Genomic DNA, 25,653 nt, shown 5'->3' with positions numbered 1-25,653 from the left:
CCCCACACACACAGAGCCCCCCCCACACAGAGAGCCCCCCCACATACACAGAGCCCCCCCCACACACACACACACACAGAGCCCCCCCACACACACAGAGCCCCACATACACACACAGAGCCCCCCACACACACGCAGAGCCCCACATACACACACAGAGCCCCACATACACACAGGGCCACACACACACACACACAGAGCCCCCCACACACAGAGCCACACACACACAGAGCCACACACAGAGAGACAAACACACAGAGCCAAACACACACACAGAGCCAAACACACACACAGAGCCATACACACACAGAGCTACACACACAGAGCCACACACACAGACCACACACACAGAGCCACACACACACACACAGCCATATACACACACAGAGCCACACACACACACACACAGTGCCACACCCACACACACAGAGCCTCACACAGAGCCACACACACACACACAGAGCCACACAGACACACAGTTACACACACACAGACACAGCCCAACACACACGCAGAGCCACACACACACAGAGCCACACACACCCACACACACACAGAGCCACACACACACAGAGTCACATACACACAGAGGCATACACACACACAGAGCCCCCCCACACACACAGAGCCCCCCACACACACACACACAGAGCCCCACACACACACGTCCTTCCGGTCTGTTCCGGAAGAACGGAGAGCTCTGGTGGCAAAAGAAAAGCCAGTTCATGCACGTGATGTGTGGGCTACACAAGCGGCAATGTTTGGGATTATAAATCGTGTACATTGGAGGGAATTTAGCTAACCCCCCCCCCTGCCCCTCACCGCTTGTCAGGAAAGGTTGGTGATATATTAAAAAATCAGGAGGGACAAGTAGACAAAAGGGATGGTGAGGAAGCAAAGAGGCCATGAAGGGTGCGTAAAGCAGTAACAAGAAGATGATAGGAGACTTTTAAAAAAACTGCAAAATAGAAGCGGCCGAGAGACAAGAGTGAAAAGAAAAAGTCAGGAAAAATTGAAGAAATCAATGAAAACCACATGTTCAAAACTGCAGAAATAGAGATGGAATTATAGAGGAATTAAGGTTGGTAACCAGAGAAGGGGATAGAAAGAATATAAATAAAACGACTTGTAGGAGGCAAAACTACATGGGAAAAGGAAGGAAAAAAGACAACAACAGTCCACAAAAATGTGATGGAGAAAACCTCTGCTTCATTTTTTGGAGACTGCTTGAAAAAGGTGGGACAAGGATGAGCAAGAGAACATTAGATAGGCGAGTGCCTTGGGTCCTATTGCAGCGAAGGAAAATGGGCACACTGCCCGACTGGTTGAGGAGTAAAAGGCATAGCTGATGTGCAGTACGCGAAGGGTAGCCCTCTTTTTCCATGTCACCGGAGACAGCGTTTCCACTCTTGAACTTTTGATTAACAAATGACAGATATCAAATGTTTCTGTACAATTAGTGCAATGTTAGCAAAATTAAACTACAATACCCAGAAGGCATTAGGTTGTCATATGAAATACTAGTAACTGAAAACAATGTGATTGCACAGAGTGAGGTGGCCACCTGAAGTCTGTTCTTCAGAGCCGTGGCATCACCATTCCTGCTTTGTAAATGGCAGCTACATCCTCAGTAGTCTTTGAGCACTTCAGCTGAACCACAAGGACCGAAAACACGTTACAAATGTTTGAGAAAGGCACGTCCAGTAGTATTTCCATTGTGCAAACATAGCTGGCAGGTAGTGACCCACTCAGCAATAAGCGGATGAAAGGAGCATCTGTTCTCAGTGGCACTGTGCAACATGTACAACGAGCAGGAGACTGAGAAGGAGGAAACAGACAGGAGATGTGGACATGAAGAAGAATAAAATGTATAAGGGAGAAAGGAGGAAAATGAAAGAAATTGGAAAAGATTATAGATAGAGAAATAGAAGGCTGAGAGAATTTGTTGCTTATATATTTCGCATAGTTCACCAATCCCTTTGCCTCTTCGCGGTTTGGGGAATCTCGGAGCGCAGATTATCTTCAGATGGATAAAGACATAAGTAGACAGTGTGGATGAAAAGAGGAGATGGTGGGGCATGATGGGGGCGGGGAGAAGTTGTCAGGCTAGGCAGGGAGATGTAATACGAACGTAGGAAATATACGGAAGGGAGAAGAGAGGGACGGAGAAGACCGAAAGAGGGCAGGTAAAAGATACTTGGGAGAGAGGAAAGAGCGACCGTTGGGGAATGTGAGAGGGGAATATAAGAAAGGAAACCTAGGAAAGGAGGGCAACCATGAAAGTTTCTTAAGTTTCACTAGGACAAAAACATAAACATGGATATGCGGAGGGATGCCTGAAACTAGCAAAGCCCTGCCCTCATGTGTACATAACACGGATGTTGCAATAACCAGCGCCTACCTGACCCGGCTCCCGGCAACCAGTAATGACCGGGCCACTCGCTCGCTGACTGACCCCTTGTCGAAAACGATAACTATCGGACTGGCTGAACTGCAGGAGACAGCGGCCAAAACTCCTGCGTGCTCCTCTCCTCACCCCAAACTTCAAAAACAAGCATTGGCAAGGTCAGCAAGTCAATCAGGAGCCTGCTGAAATATTAAGCATGGCACCTGTGTTGTTGCTAATACTGAAAGTTTTGCACGTGCCTGGGAGCGGGAAGGCAATGCAGAGTAAGCTGCAATGCTGTCTAAAAAAACCCACAAAAAAACAAAACAGAAAGAGAAGGGAAGGGGTGCGGCCACTAACGTTAAATCTTGCTGTACTTGTAAACAAGACATCGCCGGGTCCGCAGAGCGTCCGCGAGGCGCCGATCAGGCAGATCCTGGATTTCGGCAGGCTCCGACGAGAGGAGGGGGAGGGAGGGAGGAAGGGGGAGGCATCTGGGGAAAGAGAAGAGGTGGGAAAAGACGGGGCAGGAGAGGACACCAGGGGAGGGATCGTGAAGAGAAGCGCTCGCCAAGACAAGAGTACGGTGTCCGATAGGGGACACATGCAATCACAACAAAGCCCTGTCCTTTTCAGACTTGGGGGTGTGTCTTTTTAGCTTTGAGTAACTGAAGACGTCACAGAGAGAACCTAAAAAACACACCCGAGTCCAAAAAAGACAGGGCTTAAATGGAGTGACGCCCCTATCCTCCAATTGCTGGCCAGCATTTACGAGACCAGCCAATGGAGAAGAGGGGCGGGTTTAAGCCCCCAATACTGTAAACATTAAATCTCGGCTGCGCGAACACTGCTGCGCAGTGTAACGCTAGGCCGAGACCTACAAAGGAGGATAGTAAAGGACCTAAGAAGAATTAATACTATTGTTGTCCCATGTTGCTGTATTGTATGGTAGAGCATGCAAGGTCCAATGCCAATATCCTGCTTTAAGGTGAAGAGTCATAATTAAATATTCATTTTGTAGGTGTGTTTTTATAAAATTACATTTGTTGTGCTATGTTTTCATGAACATTCATTGGTTGTTGTCATTTTTACCTCATCATGAACCATGTCAATAATGTGTTCTCTCTGTCTAAAAACCTATGAAATGTACTGTTTTGGGATATTTGTTGCAATTGTTTTATTTTACAATTTTCCAAAATGCAGACTACAAGTCACTCCTCTTACTGATTTTGTACGTAAAACTTTTCCTTGATTTTGAACTAGTCAGATTCTATGTCAGTTTGCTATTTGATATTATAGAAAAATATTTTCTTTTTTCTTAGCACGCATTTGTTGTGGTGGTCTGTCTATTGACTTTACATCTTGAGTTATATCAGAGTGTGGCTTTTGATATCATTTGAGGTTAACTGTATGTGATCCTTCTGCAAATATTAAGATGATTATTTCTCTGACTAAGTAACCATTATATCTTTAATATGAGCTTACTGCTTGCTGTAGCTCCAAAGCTAAATGCAAGTGCCTTTACCAAGGGAGCGGTGCTTTAATGGGCAGTATAGCCTGCTATGGTTGACTATAACTTCATTACACTGTTGCCCTATGAGGGCAGAATGTGTTAATTAATAAAACAAAGGTGTCCCAAAGACTGAGGAGGTTGAAACACCTCTGGTACTCCTGAATCTTTGTTTCACAGCTGTTGCTGTGAATGTTGAACAGTTAACAGCCGCATGCAGGACCACAGTGGTTAATTGTTGAACATTCACAGCAATAGCTGTTAAAGGAGGCTGAAGTCAGCCCTCGATTCTCCCTGGGCTCGACTAAACAGCTTTTCATCATTCAGTTGAGCCGGGGAGATGCAGGAGATGAGCAGAATCCCCTTCTTCCTTCTTAGATACCAGTGACACTGCGACCTACGGGAGGAGGAAGAGGGGAGGCTCCTGTGTGCCCTGCTGCAGGCTCTAACTACTGCCTTCTCCGGCCCAATCCATATATTTCAGAGAGGCAGAAGAAAGAGAGAGGCAGAGGTTGTGTATTAGGACATTGTAATGTTGAGAGCAGCGGGCCTATATCAGGTTGTATAGGCTGCTGCTGCTCCGTTGTCTTCAATGGAGGTCTAAACATTTCAATGTTCCAAGCTTTGTCTTGTGAAGGATTTATTTATACTGACCCTCTGCATCATCCCTTCAGATAATTTATCAATAAAAAGCACCAACACATTGATGCCTTGTTGCTTCCATTGCTCAGCATTCAAACTCTGCATCAGCTTGAGCTTGAATTGCTGTTGCTCCGGGAGCATGGGTTGTTTAAATCTAAGAGTCTGGTTGACTGATTTATGAACCTGTTGTGATTGATACCCCCTCCTGAGGCATGAGCCGGGAGGTTGCTGTATTTTGTGTTCTGATTTATGTTACTTTGCACGTTTTTACTAGCTGTTCATCCAGCTTTTTAATTTCACTCGCTTTTGCTTGAATACGAAGCTTAATCATTGCACTGTATTTTGCATTTAATATGATCTTCCCCGCCTGACTAAAAAGCGGTGGTTATATCCTCCCCTCGCCCCCCTCGCTGCTCGCTCGTTTAAAAAACGTTTCTTCCGTCCCCAAGACTCTCACCTACCTCAGCCGATCTTGACGCTGAGTTAGCGCTGTCTTGGGCGGCCGGAATTACTTCCGCGGCCATCTTTGATTGGGGTTGCCTTCGAAGGCACTCGATTGGCCAGTATAAAAGGACATTCCTGGATTGGCTCTCTAACCTGTTGTGATTGATACCCCCTCCTGAGGCATGAGCCGGGAGGTTGCTATATTTTGTGTTCTGATTTATATTACTTTGCACGTTTTTACTAGCTGTTCATCCAGCTTTTTAATTTCACTCGCTTTTGCTTGAATACGAAGCTTAATCATTGCACTGTATTTTGCATTTAATGTGATCTTCCCCGCCTGACTGAAAAGCGGTCGTTATATCCTCCCCTCGCCCCCCTCGCTGCTCGCTCGTTTAAAAAACGTTTTTTCCGTCCCCAAGACTCTTACCTACCTCAGCCGATCTTGACGCTGAGTTAGCGCTGTCTTGGGCGGCCGGAATTACTTCCGCGGCCATCTTTGATTGGGGTAGCCTTCAAAGGCACTCGATTGGCCAGTATAAAAGGACATTCCTGGATTGGCTCTCTAACCTGTTGTGATTGATACCGGAGCCGGGAGGTTGCTATATTTTGTGTTCTGATTTATATTACTTTGCACGTTTTTACTAGCTGTTCATCCAGCTTTTTAATTTCACTCGCTTTTGCCTGAATACGAAGCTTAATCATTGCACTGTATTTTGCATTTAATGTGATCTTCCCCGCCTGACTAAAAAGCGGCGGTTATATCCTCCCCTCACCCCCCTCGCTGCTCGCTCGTTTAAAAAACGTTTCTTCCGTCCCCAAGACTCTCACTTACCTCAGCCGATCTTGACGCTGAGTTAGCGCTGTCTTGGGCGGCCAGAATTACTTCCGCTGCCATCTTTGATTGGGGTAGCCTTCGAAGGCACTCGATTGGCCAGTATAAAAGGACATTCCTGGATTGGCTCTCTAACCTGTTGTGATTGATACCCCCTCCTGAGGCGTGAGCCGGGAGGTTGCTGTATTTTGTGTTCTGATTTATGTTACTTTGCACGTTTTTACTAGCTGTTCATCCAGCTTTTTAATTTCACTCGCTTTTGCTTGAATACGAAGCTTAATCATTGCACTGTATTTTGCATTTAATGTGATCTTCCCCGCCTGACTAAAAAGCGGTGGTTATATCCTCCCCTCGCCCCCCTCGCTGCTCGCTCGTTTAAAAAACGTTTCTTCCGTCCCCAAGACTCTCACCTACCTCAGCCGATCTTGACGCTGAGTTAGCGCTGTCTTGGGTGGCCGGAATTACTTCCGCGGCCATCTTTGATTGGGGTAGCCTTCGAAGGCACTCGATTGGCCAGTATAAAAGGACATTCCTGGATTGGCTCTCTAACCTGTTGTGATTGATACCCCCTCCTGAGGCGTGAGCCGGGAGGTTACTGTATTTTGTGTTCTGATTTATGTTACTTTGCATGTTTTTACTAGCTGTTCATCCAGTTTTTTAATTTCACTCGCTTTTGCTTGAATACGAAGCTTAATCATTGCACTGTATTTTGCATTTAATGTGATCTTCCCCGCCTGACTAAAAAGCGGTGGTTATATCCTCCCCTCGCCCCCCTCGCTGCTCGTTCGTTTAAAAAATGTTTCTTCCGTCCCCAAGACTCTCACCTACCTCAGCCGATCTTGACGCTGAGTTAGCGCTGTCTTGGGCGGCCGGAATTACTTCCGCGGCCATCTTTGATTGGGGTAGCCTTCGAAGGCACTCGATTGTACAGTATAAAAAAGGAAGGCTATGCCTCCGCGCAGCGGACGCGATCAGCGGACGCGCCAGACCTGCGCCGGAGTTGTGCCAGAGTCCTGCCTGTCTGTGCCCGTCCGCGACCAGAACCAGTAATCCCCCACATTCCATCTCCTATGATAGTGCCACGCTCAAGTCCTTGAAGCCTAAACACTGCATTTTACCTCCTATTACATCCAAGGATGCTAGCCCCCATTTACCTCTCATAAAATGTCTCTCAGGACAACCTGACGACCTAAAGCATAACTGCTTCTTCCTGCAGACAACTCCTAACTTGGCACGAATAAAATCTGGTTTGATAAATTGCCGTTCCCTAGTAAAACATACCCTCGATATCGCCCAGACTTTGGAAGAGGACAAATGGGATCTTTTATTTCTAACCGAGACTTGGTTAGGAGATTATACTAATCCCGCGATACACTTAGCCATTCCCTCCGGCTATAGTATATTCTGCGCTAATAGACAGGGCTCACACCCTGGAAGCGGTGTTGCCATAATATACAGATCTCATTGGACTATATCCTCTTTTCCTTACAACCAATTGGAACGCATTGAAGCACTTCCCTTTTGTATTAAAATAGCGGCCAATTTTACTTTCTCTGGCCTTCTGGTTTATCGTCCCCCTAACTCTGAAACATCTCATCTCCCCGTATTCCTAGACTATGTTCTACAAGCCACATCGCGATATGCTAATTTTACTCTTCTTTGGGATTTTAATCTTCACGTTGACAATACCTCGGACTCTACCTCCCTTAACTTTTTGTCTACATTATCAGATGGAGGGCTAAATTAACTTATTAGTTGCCCTACACATAAAGCGGGCCATACCCTTGATCTGATCTGTACCAACTTGGATGGTCTGGCCATTAGTGATCCCCTTCCGGTGATCTGGTTGGACCACCTCCTCGTCCCTTTCTCGTTCCCTTGGCACCGTCAAGATCGCCATATTTGCCCGGCCAAACTACAGGGCAGAAATTAGAGCAAGATCTCCCCTGACAGCCTTGCTGCCCATCTCCAATCTATTGATCTCTTAGACACGACTTCTGACCTAGACACTCGTTTGACCAACTTTAACGGCAAGATTTCTTCTGCAATCGACCTCCTCGCCCCTATCAGGCCCATCAAAACCTACCGCTCTGCTCCATCGGCCCCGTGGTACTCCAATGACCTCCGAAATCTTAAATCAGAATGTAAACGCCTTGAGAGACGCTGGAGAATAACCTACTCACCTGATCGTAAATCTCTCTATAAATCTGCCTTAAAAAAATATAGGAAAAAGATCATTGAACATAAAATAACTTTTCTAGAAGAAAAAATCAACCGTTCACAAGGCTCCTCTAGGGAAATATTTGATACAGTCAGATCTTTCACCGATCCCCTGGCTTTAAAACGCCCACCTGTGGTGTCTCAGACTCTTTGCAATAGCCTCTCTGATTTTTTTGAGAACAAAATAGCCACCATTTACGATTCCTTTCCCAGTAATACCCACGCAAACAAAAGTACCATTAACTTTATCATCACTGGACCTGAGTGTACGTTCTCCAACTTTATAAAGATTGCTTTGGATCAATCTCTTATGGAACTCCTTAAAAGCAAATCCGGTACTCCTCTTGACCCTTGGCCTGCCAAGCAATACAAGTCCCTAGCACCCATTCTCAACCATACCCTGAACGGGATTTGGAATGACTCGCTACAGATGGGAGTATTTCCAGATTCCTGGAAGCATGCGCGATTAGTCCCCATAATCAAGAAAGCCAACGCCGACCCGAGTGAACCCTCCAACTATAGGCCAATTTCTCTTTTACCAGCTCCCGCTAAAGTGCTCGAAAGACTTGCTCAGCAACAACTAGCGGGTTTTTTAGAAACATCAGGTGCTTACCATGACTCCCAGCACGGCTTCAGGCCAGGGTATAGCACTGAGTCAGCACTAATCGAGATGGCAGATGCAGTACGCTGGAGGATGGACGAGGGATCAAGAGCGGTGTTGGTGCTGCTGGACTTGTCAGCAGCATTCGACACCGTCTCCTACCCCCTCCTCCTAGACCGCCTCCAATCCAAAGGTATCCAATCCAGAGGTATCCAGGGTACGGCCTTAAAATGGATTGCATCTTTTTTGTCCAACCGTACGCAGGCAGTGTTCACTCCCCCATACACCTCAGATAGCCGCCCTCTTCGGTGGGGAGTCCCCCAAGGCTCCTCGCTGAGTCCCCTCCTATTTAATGTTTATTTTTCACCCCTCTTTGATATCATCGCCCAAACTGGAATAAAGGCCACCTCTTACGCCGATGATATTCAACTTTTGTTTTCATTCAACAGCATTACCCCCTTTGATCCCCTAAAAAACTCCCAGTGGATGGACAATAATTTTTTAAGGCTAAACGCAGGAAAAACTGAGGTACTTTTCTTTCACCAGCCGTCTCCACTTGACCCTAACATCTGGTGGCCTCTTGATTTGAGTGCTCCACCTCTGCCCAAAGACTCTGTGAAAAATGTAGGGGTAAGATGGGACTCCAACCTCACACTACATCATCAAGTCCACACAGTCTCCGCTGCATGCTTCGCCAAGATCGGAATGGTAAAAAAGTTTATCAATTTCTTGCCCAGTAACACCAGGAAGATTGTAGTCCAGGCGTTGATTACCTCGCACCTGGACTACGCCAATGGCTTGTATACTGGCCTGTCTGCGGGTCTCTGTCATCGCCTCGAGACAGTCCAGAATGCTGCAGTGCGACTGGTTGGTGGTATTCCCTTACGTGAGCACATCTCGCCCCACCGTCGTAGACTTCATTGGCTACGGATACAAAAAAGGGCAGAATTCAAGGCACTGGTACTGGCTCACCGTGCATTGAGAGGCAAGGGTTCTGCCTATCTTTCCACCTGTCTGATCCCTTACAACAACACTAGGACTCTTCGTTCTTCTTCAAAATAATCTCATCGCTATTCCCAGATTTAGGAAAACTCGCTCAGGCGGAAAAACTTTCCAAGTGTTTACCTCTGCCCTCGGGAACAAGTTACCAAATTCCATCCGGTTGATTCAGGAAGAACAACCATTCCGGAGAGCCCTAAAAACTCACCTGTTCTGTTGACCATTTCTTTTCTAAATAATACCTTAGCCAGCATAAGACCACACAGGAGCGCCGGGACACCCCGTTGGGGATTCTGTGCAATATATCAAAATACACGAAATAAAATAAAATAAATAAACGGTGGGCAGAATTATGTACAAGGGCATTAAGGTACCTTTGCAAATCAGATTGTTTTGATTTGCAAGTTTCATGGTCTGTAAATGGAAAGATGGGGGTTATGAAGACGTGGACTGGGTTGTTAGGGTTTGTTCTCTGAGACTGTGGGTGCACTCTATATTCACAGAGACCTTTTCCAGCAAAGGATCTTGGCTCTTGAACCAAAAAAAAAATATGTATTCATAACCAGAGTTGCTTGACAATGGCATCCAGAGAACAAGAGATTCTTATGTTTTGTAAGTTCAGGACGGTTATTTGTAAAATGGGATGAAGTGTGATTGTCGAATGATACAAAAACATTTATTTCCTTCCTTTCAAGTTATTCTGGGATGAGCAGGCAGTGCAGCGTGGCTGCCACCTTCGGAAGAACAAAATATAATATAACTGTCAGGTAAGGATTCCTATAACTCTACATTTCCTCTACCCCTGTTTCTTCTTTCTCTATTCCCTTTCTTGATCTCTGTTTTTTTTGTCTCTTCAGCTTCCACATTTGACTCCCTCTGTGCACTATTCTTGTTGTTATCAAACTTCTGATAATCACCTGATGGAGCCACATTCCTCCTGGAACATGTTGGGAGTGTAGTGCAGGTCCAGTTCATTTTAGGTCAGTTTTACCCACCAGTTCCTTAACAATTGGCACATCTGTCTCCTCTTCCAGACCATATGATACCATCCTCCCTCTGTCTGTTCTTTCTGCGTATTTTCTCTCTGGATCTGACTTCCATCTCTTGGCGTCCTCCCATCCTTCCCTTTTTTGTCCTGTCTACTACAAGCAAAAGACACAGTACATGTATGTGGACACACATGCACACAGGGCTTGCTTTAGGGTGGTGCGACCGGTGGAACTGCACCTGTTGCTGACCTTGGGGGCACTGTATTTAGAAGTAACTTATGGGTTCACAAGCATCTGCTGAAGAGTAGGGGTGGGAGGAATTTGAGTAGTCGCGCTACACAAAGCTTGGCGAAACGGTAAAAAATCTCTGCGAGCACGAAAAAGTTCTGCAAACACAAGGAATTGCTTGTTCCGCCCGTTCGCGTTGCTTTTTTCCTGTTCGCGAATGCTGTTTGCGTGCTCGGGGAGAAATATCTCGCAAACAAGCATTTTGAAAGCGCGAGCAAGCAAAAAATTCCTCGAAACCGTCGAATCGCAGAATTTTTGGCAATTCCGTGTTCTCCGCAGAACGCGAAATTACCCAGATTCCGCAAATTCCACGAGCAGAATTTACCACCCAGGCTTACTGCGGAGTTTCCTACGCCTGACCCCTGTGGTGAAAGTGGAAGATAGCCTTTTTTCTCTTTCCTCTGTTTTGTGTTTTTCTTTTTTTTACCCTTTTTGGTTTCCTTTGCTGTTGTGCTGTTCAATAAAATGTCCCTTCCTAGGTCACTGGAAAAAGGATTAGATTAACAGTCTAGGTGGGCAGGGGAGTAAATAACATCTAGTAATTTATTACAAGAATGACAAATATCTCACTATGTTCCCAGCCGTTGCCACAGAAATTGCAATTTGATAGTGTGGCTGCTTCTGAGAATCTGTGTTTCTTTCTTAAATATTTACTTCTTTTGCTCTCACATCCTTGATTTCTAGTGATCCCAAGCTTCCGATCAACACTGTTTCACCACTATCAGAAATGCAACTCAAACTGATTTCCTATCTTGTTTTTGTTAATGCTTTCTTTGTGCAAAGTATACAGTCACAAATATTTTGTCTTTTTGTTCATTTACAATTTTTTACTCCATTTCTACAGGTGACAGAAGCATGAACAGAAAAAAGAAGGTTTAAATTTAGTGAAACACAACGAAAAGGATTATTTCAAGGAAAGTTAAAACATTCTCGAGCTCTAGAGAAGAAACACATTCTATGTGCCAGGAATGGTGAGGATGTTGGAGCGGGAGAAACTGGTGAATGTGAAAGTTGTCAAATCCCTAAAGGAAAATGATCATAAATGTTTACCAAGTGTCAGTAACTGAGAGTAAGGAGAACATTGGCCACAACTGATACCCACACAGAGCACTTGAGAAAACTCAGTGTTGTAAATTCTGTTTGATGGTTTATGAGAAAGTCATTGGAGACTTAAACCCTCCCCAACAGATTAGCATCCGTAGACGTGTTGTGATGTGACAGAACTGTCAAAAAGACTAATATCCCCGATTTACAAGTGCAAGCTTTTGACTCCGTCTCCTGTGATTCAGAGGAGATTAAAGATTGTTTAAAAGAAACAAATTGTAAATGCTCTTTCTTAGATGTTGTTTCTGCAAAGATGCCGGATTATCATTTCCAATATAGGAAGATTTTCCCCCACCAACTCTGTCTCTTGGGTTGATCCGAGTAGTTTCAAATTGTCCTGTAACTTCCAAAGTGGATCATGTACCTGTCTTAACCACTGAACAAAAAAAGCATATACTGGCACAGAAAGTATAAAAGAGGCCAGTGTTACACTATTGATAATTCATAAACCACCCTGGCATGCCCTAATTACCTGCCATTACTTGTATGAACAAACATACTTAACTGGCAAACACTAAAGCCCAAAGACCTTATCAGTGCCTTTAAAACTCCTAAATCAAATGTGATAAACTAGAATAACTAAATGAGACAAATTAAACTAGATAGAATTCACCCGGGCATAACTTGGAGAAAATGAATCCATGAGGGGCCTCTTAATCAATACAAGGGGTTCCTCAGTGAAAGTTTATAAGACAAGTTAGATCGGTGCCTTTAAAGGTAGGAAAATGATCTCCAGGAAAAAACTATAATTAGTTAAATACATATGTTAAGAAGAGCATCTGAAATGTATTTTAAAAGTTAATGCTGAGTTGTAACAAACAAGTACATGATCAGAAATCAGAGTCAGTCTTAAGATGGCATGTATCCAGGAACAAACCCAACTTAAAGAAACAAACAACTCGAATAAGAGCAATGACTGTGAGAACAGCTTTAGCCATCAAATCCACCTCACTAAACATGAGAAAACTAGCTCTGGACGAAAACCCTATCAGTGTCCAGAATGCCAGAAAGGCTTCACTCGCAAATACAACCTTACTGTACATGAAAGAACCCACACTGGGCATAAACCGTATCAGTGCTCTGAATGCCAAAACAGTTTCTATTACAAATCCAGTTTAACTCTACATCAGAGAATCCATACTGGGCTCAAACCGTATCAGTGCTCTGAATGCCGGAAAAGCTTCAGAACCAAATCCAATCTCACTTCACATGAAAGAACCCACACTCGGTATAAACTGTATCAGTGCTCTGAATGCTGTAAAAGCTTCAGGCAGAAATCCAACCTTACTGTACATGAGAGAACCCACACTGGGCTCAAACCGTATCAGTGTTCTGAATCCCAGAAAAGCTTCAGTCATAAAATAACTTTCACTCACCACGAGGGAACTCACACTGGGAAAATACCTGATTAGCTCTCTGGATGCTGAAAAAGTCGGAAATCTGGTCTCACTCAACCTGCGAGAACTTACCTGGAAAAAACCTTGTCATTGTTCTGAATGCCTGGGAAGCGTCAGCTGGAGATTCAATTTCATTCAACAAGAGAGAACGCACAATGAGAGAGAAAATGACCCGTGCTATCAATGTGACAAAAACTTCAGTTGTAACTGTAATCTTTCTACATAAGAGAGACAATGTGGGAGAATAAAAGGTGCTCACTGTGAACCCTGAGGAGGAGCTTTCAGCATCACAAAACATCTACATGAAGCAGCCACAAAGACACCGCTCCATTGATTGTCCAACAAACCGTCTACTGGGAAAAACACACAGTGAGGGATGGAAATGCTTGAATTAAACTCAATCCTTTGTAAACATTCAGTGTGTTTTGCTCCCTGAGTGTTTATAAGCAGAGCTCTGACCCACAAAGGCCATGTGATCCTGAACTTTGAGGCCACACTGCTAGATTCAGGAATTAATGTAACCTCAAACTGTTTCCAGCATTAATGAGCCTCACCAGGGGGCTGCAGCAGGAGTCCCTGTGTCATAGGTCTCTATGGGACCAACATCTGTTCTGTGCCACGTAGGGCTGAAAGCTAAAGGTGATAGATGGACTGGTAGTTAATCACTGCAACATCCCGCCACATCATTCTCCAGTCTCTGTGCCACTAAAGACAAGGCCAACCATATGCAAACCATTCTTGGGCCACCCTAGATAGTCCTAATGACTTCTGTTCCGAGGAGACATGGCCTCATATTACAAAGATCCACTTTAGCTGCCTCTTTCCATGTTCTTTTTGCTACTAATGGAACCTGCTTCCCATCTGCTGAGGACAGTTCCACAAGCTTTACAATCACATCAGACACACCCAAGAGAGTCTCACAGATAATCAGGCCTATTCAGAAACTACCATAGGACGACTACAATACAAGAAAATGCGAGTCACAAACTACGTGCAGTCGTTCTGCCTCTCCTATCTTTTTCTTTGTGGAGTTATCTGCCTTGACTGCAGAGTTTCCGCACAAGTTAGTATAGTTTTAGTAGTAAATGTGGGAGTGACAGAGGGAAGTGGCTTTGAAATGTGAAATAATTATGAATAAAGGGGAGGGGTAAGGCAGGAGAAAAGAGGAGTATAGGGAGGGGTTTAGGGAAGGACAGGCACTCACTAGGGAGTAGGCCCATTTCTATTTATGAACCACAACTATAAAGTCACTACAGCCATAATGTACCTAAAGAGTCATAAATGTACTCCTGCTCAGAGCCGGAGTAAGTCCAATATCACACATGGCCATCCACTGGAACTGCAACTAGTTACAAATAAAAAATAAAAAATTCAATGACAAAAAATATCTCAAAAGTAAACTTTTGATTATTTTAATAAAAAGTGTTATTTAATTTAAACACAGATATAACATTCATTTTTAGTAAGGTTTAATTACACTTGTTACAATTAATTCTCTACCTCACAATGAATAATTATAAATACATAATAAAAATGTTGCTTACTTTTAATTTAGGCTTTAGAAAAAATACAACTTTATATATATTCAACTTGGGTGAAGCTTTCCCTGTGTAAAAAATGTAGGGAACATGTTACAAGTTTATCAAACTTGAAAAAAATAAAATATTTGTATGTTAAATATGAATGTAAATTTACTTTATAACAAATACAAATGATGCAACACTATTAACTTGAAATTTAATTCATTTTAAACATCTTTTTTTAAAGGTTTGTATGAGAAATCCCACCTAAAGTAAAATCATTCTTTTTTTTTATGTACTCATAATTACTACATTTCCTTTCGCAACTCTGTTCAGAGGCGGAACTGCCTTACAAAAAGTTATAGATAGAATTAATTGAAATGTACTTAATAGTTTAAACAACATTATTAATTAAAAGCTCAACATATTATATCATGCAATAAATATTTTTAAAATATAGGTAATTTTGTAACATTCTTTTGAATGTATATGCAGTTTTAGAAGGCATTATCAGTGGCCGGTTAGGGGTAGTACTGCACTTTCTAGTGCTCCATTTATGCTTCAGTAAGTTACATTTGTACCTTTTGCTCTACATCTATTTAAGGGTGTGCAGACGTGCAAGTCCACACTTGTGAGTAACGTTATCGTAATAGTGAATAGATACAAGTAGCAAAGTTACTCTACGAGCATCCTTGCATGTACAGATTACTCACAGGTGTAAGGTACCTTTGTGAATAGCCTTTGAGGTGTCCAACTCCGCCTGGGTGTTTCATTTTTGTGGGAACTCTAAAGTGGACGCGGGTACTTGGGCTGTTATTAGAGCGAATGGGATGATCCTGCACGAACACCAGAGCACTCGTCCGATGTGTCTGTTTAGCTGGGGAGCGGCAACAAATATCTTGAAGTAATTTTCCTGGATTTGCTACATCATTGGGCCTCCTAAGGGACTCGTGTAGCAGCGATTTATCATTATCGTAGTAGGATCAGGTCATATCTGTGTGTTGTTAGCCATGTTATCATGATTTGCTTTTGTTTTTCCCTTCTCCTCTTCCTTTTACCTGATTTTGTTGGTTTTACCACAACATTAGCACAGAAATGTATTTTGCTGTTAATTGGTTCTGAGGTCTTATCCTTTGTGTAAATGTTTATACGATGAACAGTTTTTACCCTCGCTGTACGACTACAGTGTAAGCACCGAGAGCCCTAACCCTGAGATTCCTGTACCTTGATCTGCCTTTATTGGTATTCTACCTTTCCACTTGGATAAGTGAGATATGGGTTTGAATCACTGAACAACCTTTGAACCTGCTGTGATACACCTTGACGGTTACAAGTTTCATGTTTGAACCTCCAGCGTGAGCTCCAGTACGCTGCTTGTCTCACACCACGTTCCATGCTTTGGCTCATATGATCAACCTTGAACCATCTCCACAACTTGGAAGCTCCGAAGACTTTGCAGCTGTTGTAACTGCCTGAAGTTTCATAGATTTTGATGGCTGTAGATTCAGGTTCAATGTGATGACCCAACTCTACTCTGTGGGAATGTTGGCACTTCAAACCACTTCTGTGCAGCTCGTCACCTCTGAGATTGATTCAGCCAAAAACCTCACATCAAATTCAAGTGTTGATCATCACCAGAGACTAAACTTACCTTTGTCCCCTCAAGCATAGCTAGCGAAGTCAGCTACAATTTTGTAGGTGACTACCTGATTGATTTAGTGGATCTGCTTTTTTTTAATTCATTTACCTTTTGTTTAGTTTTGACAGTTGTTTTTGCTAATTAATAATCCTTAAATCACAGCCCTCCTTTAGAATTTGCTTCTGAATAATTATTAAATATTGTTTTTTATCTAAACTTGGTTTGAATCTTACAGTTCCTTGTCTATTTTTAATAAACTGTATTGAAATTTGTGACTTCCACTGTTTTGCTTTAGCTTTCAGCGTGCCTTAGGCCATACTGCTCAAGCCACGTTACCAAAAGCGAGCTAAGAACACTTGAGTAGAAGACACATTTAGCTTTGCTGACCAAAGTTTGGGAAAAGAAAGGCTGACTCCAGAACGCACACTACCTAGCTGGAAAGGTTACTCTCTTAGGTGGCATCTGCACCAACTGTAGATGCAAAAATCAAAGATTATGGGGAAGCTGTTGTTATCTGTGCCCCCAGAATTTGAGACTGTCACCCTCTTTCAAACGGTTAAAAGAGCTAAAGATGCACCCTTCAGACATTCATGTCTCAGCAACTTAGACTGCCCTCTCCTGTCATACAACACTCACACTGTTACCTGAATCACACTCCCTGTGTAATGTACAAACTTTTACAAAAATAAGTTGGGTTGTGCTTCATGAACAGGCTGTCACCCCCTCAAGGGCTGCATTGAGAAATAATCGTCTTCCAAGTCACACAGTAGTTTGTAGTTCTTTGTTGGTTTTTTAAAGGTAGAGTAAAGTTTGCGAAGCACGACTCTCTTGTGGCCCGCTCCCCAGATTAAGTCCATAAGAAAAAAAACAGAACCCATCCACTGAGTGAGAGACCCCTGTGTGGGTGAAATGCCCCCTCCTTCCTCAGACCCTATCCACTGAGTGAGAGACCCCTGTGTGGGGAAATGCCCCTCCGTCCTCAGACCCCATCCACTGAGCGAGAGACCCCTGTGTGGGTGAAATACCCCCTCCATCCTCAGACCCCATCTACTGAGTGAGAGACCCCTGTGTGGGTAAAATACCCCCTCCGTCTTCAGAACCCATCCACTGAATGAGAGACCCCTGTGTGGGTGAAATACCCCCTCCATCCTCAGACCCCATCCACTGAGTGAGAGACCCCTGTGAAGGTGAAATACCCCCCATCCTCAGACCCCATCCACTGAGTGAGAGACCCCTGTGTAGGTGAAATACCCCCCATCCTCAGACCCCATCCACTGAGTGAGAGACGCCTGTGTAGGTGAAATACCCCCCATCCTCAGACCCCATCCACTGAGTGAGAGACCCCTGTGTGGGTGAGATACCCCTCTGTCCTCAGACCCCATCCACTGAGTGAGAAACCCCAGTGTGGGTCACAGCTGATGGTTCTGTCTCATGAATTTATTGTGACTACAACTTGCTTCATTCCTTGTTTTATGAGTGAATCCTTGAAAGGGGAGGTGGACAAGAAAGCAGCAGAGAAATGCAAACCCTGATGTGAAGTAAAGCAGCGGGAGAGAGTTGATTGTCTGAGGTAGTCATTGCGGCGAAGTCCGGCCCGTACATTTGCTGCTCCTCGAGAGGTATCGGTTTTCTTCAAAGTGTACTTTACATTTTATTAATAGCGCTAGCGCGCTGCCAGTTCTGCCATTCCTAATACTTTCAGTGCCAGTTTGTGACCTGAGTTGTTTGTACTAAATAGTAAAAGGTTGTGCTGCTTATTCACAGCGAAACCCTCTTCTATGCAGTCCTGGCTTTGTTTTTGCTTACTGGAGTGGCATCGTTCAATAAGAATGGAAAATATCTTCAATTTGTAGCGTTCCTTAAGTAGTAAAAGTTTCTTTAATTGCAAATTGTCCTTGATTTATGTGTGGTACGACGTTCCCGTTGTGCGCTCTCTTTCATCATGTAACTAGCGTGTGTGACAGTTCTTTTTTTTACAAGACATGAGAATTCATTGTAGGTGTCTTATTCCATTGTTGTAAAGACAGAGGCCTCATTTGTCACAATTGTCTAAGCTATTCAGCTTAGTTGTGCCTATGTAGCTTTGTTTTTAGACTGAATTAATCTATTTAGTAAACGGGTTCTCTTGGTTTCTTCTAGCGAACTTAATTCAGCACAGCTCACGTGCTCAGTATCTATGTTGTAGCTCTCCGTGACAGCAACTTCAGAAAACAAATGTGTGCAGGGCCCTTCTGTTCATCTGGGCAGTGTGCGGGCTCTGCATTCACATCATAATGTTATGCAATTATTTCATAACCTGTTGCAGAGGCCTGCTTGGGAATTGTTTAGCAGTGATACGAGTGTATTTAATACCGAACCCCTCTTGTTTTGCACAAACTCCGGTTCTTATCTACATGACTGTGTTTTTGTTTAAACTTTTGCATTTTATTTTCCATGGGCTGTTATTTTAGTACATTGTGGCGTCTCGGGGTCACCTAAAAGCGATCATGGGAGTTCTGTACTTTGTTTTCATGTTACACCTGACCGTGTGCTGTCATCCGTACTGGAGTGTGCACGTGCCCTGCTCTCCACATGCGGCCTAGGCAGAATAATGCTTGTAAGACCTGAACTGTTCTGTTTTTATAAATGCCAAAACAAAAACCTTTTTTGAAAAGCAGTATGAAGACGGAAAAGGGAGAAGTGGTCCCTTAAAAAAAAAAAACATGCTTGGACGCGTTACAGTTCACATTTAATGCTTCTAAAATGATTCCTTAATTACCATGATTGATCATCTGTGTGCAATTTATATCCCATGAAGTTTTAAAACATATGCTTACAAAACACCCTGGTGTAGCCACACTCAGGGCGGAGCATAAGGGAAGGGGAAAAAATAATAAAATATTGAGAAATGACAAGACAAAACACAAATGTAACAAACCAAGTGATAGAACAGTGAATATCACCCTGTGACTGGGAATGGTGATACGACAAAGTGCAGTTAATGGGAAAGTGCTTTAAAACTGGTTTGTGGATACCAATGAAACCTTTATTTATAGGTTCCACAACCAGGATTAACCCCTTCCATGCGGCTGCGATTCAGCGCCTGTGCGGCAGAATCGCGAGTGGGCGGGTTTATGATGGCCCCCAGCCGTCATCAGCACACGAGCCCCGTAGTGTATGACGGCTGGGGGTCGTCATCAGCATGGAAGGGGTTAAAAAGAATGAGGATGGGTTGTGTTAGAAGAGAAGACTAGGTTCTCAAAATATTTTTAGTTTTTCCCCTTCCCTTATGCTCCGCCCTGAGTGTGGCTACACCAGGGCGTTTTGTAAGCAGACCCGATGATGAAGCATGTCACACACTTTTGTGTGTGGGTGAGGGCAGTTTTCAAAACAGATTTATTTTTTCTGTCTCGTGTTATTACACGTGTACTCTAATCTCTCCACCCCTTCTTGTGTGTATACTTTGCCTTAGGGGGTTCGGAGTGGTGGAGTTGTATAATTTCTTTGACCCTCTCCCCTTCTTTGTGAATAGTGAGTTTTAAAACATATGCCTTTTGTAGCAGGCCCCCTTCCAGTAACATTCATCTTAGAAAGGGACTGTAGGTTAGTAAGTTTGCAATTCAGGGGCTATGTAGAAGCTTGAACGTCTTTCCAAAGCTTATTACTGTTTTAAATGGCGTAGCAATTTCTGATATTTCGCTTTTTCCATGGACTTATGTGTTTGGTTTTATTTCAGGGGGAAAACGTCTCTGTCTCTGAGAGCTGCAGTCATGCTGCTGTCTCCGGTTAGTGCCCTTTCTTCCATTTCTGCTGCTTTGCTGCAGTTTTAAGACCTTGTTAGAGTTTCTTGTTGCTCAAATGGGGGTAATTTCTGATATTTATCTGTTTCCCTAATCTTCATTACTTGATTTTGCCCGCTGCAAGTCAGTGTCACTCATAGTCATTGAAATGTCACTCATAATTTCACTGAAATTATGAAAATGTCACACATAGCAGTCTGAAACCTTGGCAGCTATGGTTTGGGGATTCACGGCCCTGTAAAATATAAAAAATCACCGCCAGGAACAGGAACATTAGAAACGCTGCTCAGCCTCATTGCAGCAGCTGTGTCTACATTGCACACATTGAATGAAATACAAGTCGTCATTTAAATTCACTCATGAATGTCATGTCTGTTCAATTGCAGGCGCCAATGCTTGATTCCTATACAAGACCCTGTCATGGACTGTGAATGTCCACACCTCTGTGACTTTTAAAAACCCAGGTCTTTACAGTCACCAAAGCTTGTTTCCCTGCTGGAGCCTGGTGGCGGCGGTTCCGTCAGCGGCCACCAGAGGGCGGTCCTCGCCTGCCAATAAAGCCCACTGAGTTGCACATTAGATGGAAGGGAGAAGGGTTTCCTCTTCCGGGTCAGCGGCGGCAGAGACAGCACCAGCAGCGGTGGTGACATCACTTCCAGCCTCTCCTTGTGTGTTCAGCCTGCTGCAGAGGAGGAAGGAGCCCTGTCTGTCTGTGCAGCGACCTTCATCTGCAGACCCTCACAGACCCCAGATCTGCCCCCCACCACCCTCTCAGACCCCAGATCTGCCCCCCATGGCCCCCCAGGAGGAGGAGAGAGCCTGGACAGGTTTCTGCTCAGGTAGGAGAGCTGCTAACTTACTTGGCTGCAATTTATTAATACATGGATCTTCCTCCTGCTGAGCCTGAGTGGGGAGCAGAGGAGGAGAGGCCTGTCCAGGGGTGCAGAGGAGGAGAGGCCTGTCCAGAGGAGAGGCAGAGGAGGAGAGACCTGTCCAAGGGTATAGAGGAGGAGAGGCCTGTCCAGAGGAGGGGCAGAGGAGGAGAGGCCTGTCCAGAGGAGGGGCAGAGGAGGAGAGGCCTGTCCAGAGGAGGGGCAGAGGAGGAGAGGCCTGTCCAGAGGAGGGGCAGAGGAGGAGAGGCCTGTCCAGGGGTGCAGAGGAGGTGAGACCTGTCCAGAGGAGGGGCAGAGGAGGAGAGGCCTGTCCAGAGGAGGGGCAGAGGAGGAGAGGCCTGTCCAGGGGTGCAGAGGAGGAGAGACCTGTCCAGAGGAGGGGCAGAGGAGGAGAGGCCTGTCCAGGGGTGCAGAGGAGGAGAGGCCTGTCCAGGGTGCAGAGGAGGTGAGGCCTGTCCAGGGTGCAGAGGAGGAGAGGCCTGTCCAGGGGTGCAGAGGAGGAGAGACCTGTCCAGAGGAGGGGCAGAGGAGGAGAGGCCTGTCCAGAGGAGGGGCAGAGGAGGAGAGGCCTGTCCAGAGGAGGGGCAGAGGAGGAGAGGCCTGTCCAGGGGTGCAGAGGAGGTGAGACCTGTCCAGGGGTGCAGAGGAGGAGAGGCCTGTCCAGAGGAGGGGCAGAGGAGGAGAGGCCTGTCCAGGGGTGCAGAGGAGGAGAGACCTGTCCAGAGGAGGGGCAGAGGAGGAGAGACCTGTCCAAGGGTATAGAGGAGGAGAGGCCTGTCCAGGGGTGCAGCAGAGGAGAGACCTGTCCAAGGGTATAGAGGAGGAGAGGCCTGTCCAGGAGTGCAGAGGAGGAGAGGCCTGTCCAGGGGGTGCAGAGGAGGTGAGGCCTGTCCAGGGGGAGGAGAGGAGGTGAGGCCTGTCGAGGGGTGCCGAGCAGGTGAGGCCTGTCCAGGTGTGCAGAGGAGGTGAGGCCTGTCCAGGGGTGCAGAGGAGGTGAGGCCTGTCCAGGGGTGCAGAGGAGGAGAGGCCTGTCCAGGGGGCAGAGGAGGTGAGGCCTGTCCAGGGGTGCAGTGGAGGTGAGGCTTGTCCAGGGGGAGGAGAGGAGGTGAGTCCTGTCCAGGGGTGCAGAGGAGGTGAGGCCTGTCCAGGGGTGCAGAGGAGGTGAGGCTTGTCCAGGGGGAGGAGAGGAGGTGAGGCCTGTCGAGGGGTGCCGAGCAGGTGAGGCTTGTCCAGGGTTGCAGAGGAGGTGAGGTCTGTCCAGGGGTGCAGAGGAGGTGAGGCCTGTCCAGGGGTGCAGAGGAGGAGAGGCCTGTCCAGGGGTGCAGAGGAGGTGAGGTCTGTCCAGGTGTGCAGAGGAGGTGAGGCCTGTCCAGTGGTGCAGAGGAGGTGAGGCCTGTCCAAAGGTGCAGAGGAGGTGAGGCCTGTCCAGCGGTGCAAAGGAGGAGAGGCCTGTCCAGGGGTGCAGAGGAGGAGAGGCCTGTCCAGGGGTGCAGAGGAGGTGAGGCCTGTCCAGGGGTGCAGAGGAGATGAGGTCTGTCCAGAGGTGCAGAGGAGGTGAGGCCTGTCCAGGGGTGCAGAGGAGGAAAGGCCTGTCCAGGGGTCAGAGGAGGAGAGGCCTGTCCAGGGGTGCAGAGGAGGAGAGGCCTGTCCAGGGGTGCAGAGGAGGAGAGGCCTGTTCAGGGGTACAGAGGAGCCGAGGCCTGTCCAGGGGTGCAGAGGAGGTGAGGCCTGTCCAGGGGTGCAAAGGAGGCGAGGTCTGTCCAGGGGTGCGAAGGAAGAGAGGCCTGTCCAGGGGTGCAGAGGAGGTGAGGCCTGTCCAGGGGTGCAAAGGAGGTGAAACCTGTCCAGGGCTGCAGAGCAGGAGAGGCCTGTCCAGGGGTCAGAGGAGGAGAGGCCTATACAGGGGTGCAGAGGAGGAGAGGCCTGTTCAAAGGTGCAGATATGGGGAGGCCTGTCCAGGAGTGCAGAGGAAGAGAGGCCTGTCCAGGGGTGCAAAGGAGGTGAGGTCTGTCCAGGGGTGCGAAGGAAGAGAGGCCTGTCCAGGGGTGCAGAGGAGGTGAGGCCTGTCCAAGGGTGCAGAGGAGGTGAGACCTGTCCAGGGTTCAGAGGAGGTGAGGCTGTCCAGGGGGCAGAGGAGGAGAGGCCTGTCCAGGGGTGCAGAGGATGCGAGGCTTGTCCAGGGGGAGGAGAGAAAGTGAGTCCTGTCCAGGGGTGCAGAGGAGGTGAGGCCTGTCCAGGGGTGCAGAGGAGGTGAGGCTTGTCCAGGGGGAGGAGAGGAGGTGAGGCCTGTAGAGGGGTGCCGAGCAGGTGAGGCTTGTCCAGGGTTGCAGAGGAGGAGAGGCCTGTCCAGAGGAGGAGAGGAGGTGAGGCTGTCCAGGGGGCAGAGGAGGAGAGGCCTGTCCAGGGGTGCAGAGGATGTGAGGCTTGTCCAGGGGAGGAGAGGAGGTGAGTCCTGTCCAGGGGTGCAGAGGAGGTGAGGCCTGTCCATGGGTGCAGAGGAGGAGAGACCTGTCCAGAGGAGGGGCAGAGGAAGAGAGGCCTGTCCAGAGGAGCAGAGGAGGAGAGGCCTGTCCAGAGGAGGGGCAGAGGAGGAGAGACCTGTCCAAGGGTATAGAGGAGGAGAGGCCTGTCCAGGGGTGCAGCTGAGGAGAGACCTGTCCAAGGGTATAGAGGAGGAGAGGCCTGTCCAGGGGGCAGAGGAGGAGAGGCCTGTCCAGGGGTGCAGAGGATGCGAGGCTTGTCCAGGGGAGGAGAGGAGGTGAGTCCTGTCCAGGGGTGCAGAGGAGGTGAGGCCTGTCCAGGGGTGCAGAGGAGGTGAGGCTTGTCCAGGGGGAGGAGAGGAGGTGAGGCCTGTCGAGGGGTGCCGAGCAGGTGAGGCTTGTCCAGGGTTGCAGAGGAGGTGAGGTCTGTCCAGGGGTGCAGAGGAGGTGAGGCCTGTCCAGGGGTGCAGAGGAGGAGAGGCCTGTCCAGGGGTGCAGAGGAGGTGAGGTCTGTCCAGGTGTGTAGAGGAGGTGAGGCCTGTCCAGGGGTGCAGAGGAGGGGAGGCCTGTCCAGTGGTGCAGAGGAGGTGAGGCATGTCCAGAGGGGTGCAGAGGAGGTGAGGCCTGTCCAGGGGTGCAGAGGAGGTGAGGCCTGTCCAGGGGTGCAGAGGAGGTGAGGCCTGTCCAAAGGTGCAGAGGAGGTGAGGCCTGTCCAGCGGTGCAAAGGAGGAGAGGCCTGTCCAGGGGTGCAGAGGAGGAGAGGCCTGTCCAGGGGTGCAGAGGAGGTGAGGCCTGTCCAGGGGTGCAGAGGAGATGAGGTCTGTCCAGAGGTGCAGAGGAGGCGAGGCCTGTCCAGGGGTGCAGAGGAGGAAAGGCCTGTCCAGGGGTCAGAGGAGGAGAGGCCTGTCCAGGGGTGCAGAGGAGGAGAGGCAGAGGAGGAGAGGCCTGTCCAGGGGTGCAGAGGAGGAGAGGCCTGTCCAGGGGTGCAGAGGAGGAGAGGCCTGTTCAGGGGTACAGAGGAGCTGAGGCCTGTCCAGGGGTGCAGAGGAGGTGAGGCCTGTCCAGGGGTGCAAAGGAGGCGAGGTCTGTCCAGGGGTGCGAAGGAAGAGAGGCCTGTCCAGGGGTGCAAAGGAGGTGAAACCTGTCTAGGGCTGCAGAGCAGGACAGGCCTGTCCAGGGGTCAGAGGAGGAGAGGCCTATACAGGGGTGCAGAGGAGGAGAGGCCTGTTCAAAGGTGCAGATATGGGGAGGCCTGTCCAGGAGTGCAGAGGAAGAGAGGCCTGTCCAGGGGTGCAGAGGAGGTGAGGCCTGTCTAGAGAACTGTCCAGGGGTGCAGAGGAGGAGAGGCCTATCCAGGGGTTCAGAGGAGGTGAGGCCTGTCCAGGGGTGCAGAGGAGGCGAGGCCTGTCCGTGGAAGCAGTGTCTCTCTGGGGCCTGTGCATAGCGCCCCGAGGCTCAGAGTGGAGTCAGAGGCGCTGTATGGGGTGGAATGAACTCTGGGCTCCTCTGTCATTAATGAGAATCCTTCATCGAGAGGCCTGTCCAAGGGTGCAGAGGAGGTGAGACCTGTCCAGGGTTCAGAGGAGGTGAGGCTGTCCAGGGGGCAGAGGAGGAGAGGCCTGTCCAGGGGTGCAGAGGATGCGAGGCTTGTCCAGGGTGAGGAGAGAAAGTGAGTCCTGTCCAGGGGTGCAGAGGAGGTGAGGCCTGTCCAGGGGTGCAGAGGAAGTGAGGCTTGTCCAGGGGGAGGAGAGGAGGTGAGGCCTGTCGAGGGGTGCCGAGCAGGTAAGGCTTGTCCAGGGTTGCAGAGGAGGTGAGGTCTGTCCAGGGGTGCAGAGGAGGTGAGGCCTGTCCAGGGGTGCAGAGGAGGAGAGGCCTGTCCAGGGGTGCAGAGGAGGTGAGGTCTGTCCAGGTGTGCAGAGGAGGTGAGGCC

General features: G+C 47.6%; 1 protein-coding gene across 1 annotated transcript in view; it reads left to right on the top strand.

Annotated features, from left to right (window-relative positions):
* The first annotated feature begins 20,968 nt into the window (after positions 1–20,968).
* Positions 20,969–25,653, top strand: part of LOC147738028 (uncharacterized) — a 76,876-nt gene continuing 72,191 nt past the window's right edge. The window contains exon 1 of the mRNA XM_086952085.1: positions 20,969–21,189. The gene's annotated coding sequence lies outside the window, so the exon portion shown is untranslated. The remainder of the gene's footprint in view (positions 21,190–25,653) is intronic.

The sequence above is a fragment of the Lissotriton vulgaris genome, chromosome 1_1, assembly GCF_964263255.1.
Source record: "Lissotriton vulgaris chromosome 1_1, aLisVul1.2, whole genome shotgun sequence".
Taxonomy (NCBI): domain Eukaryota; kingdom Metazoa; phylum Chordata; class Amphibia; order Caudata; family Salamandridae; genus Lissotriton; species Lissotriton vulgaris.
This window is presented reverse-complemented; position numbering and strand designations above follow the sequence as displayed.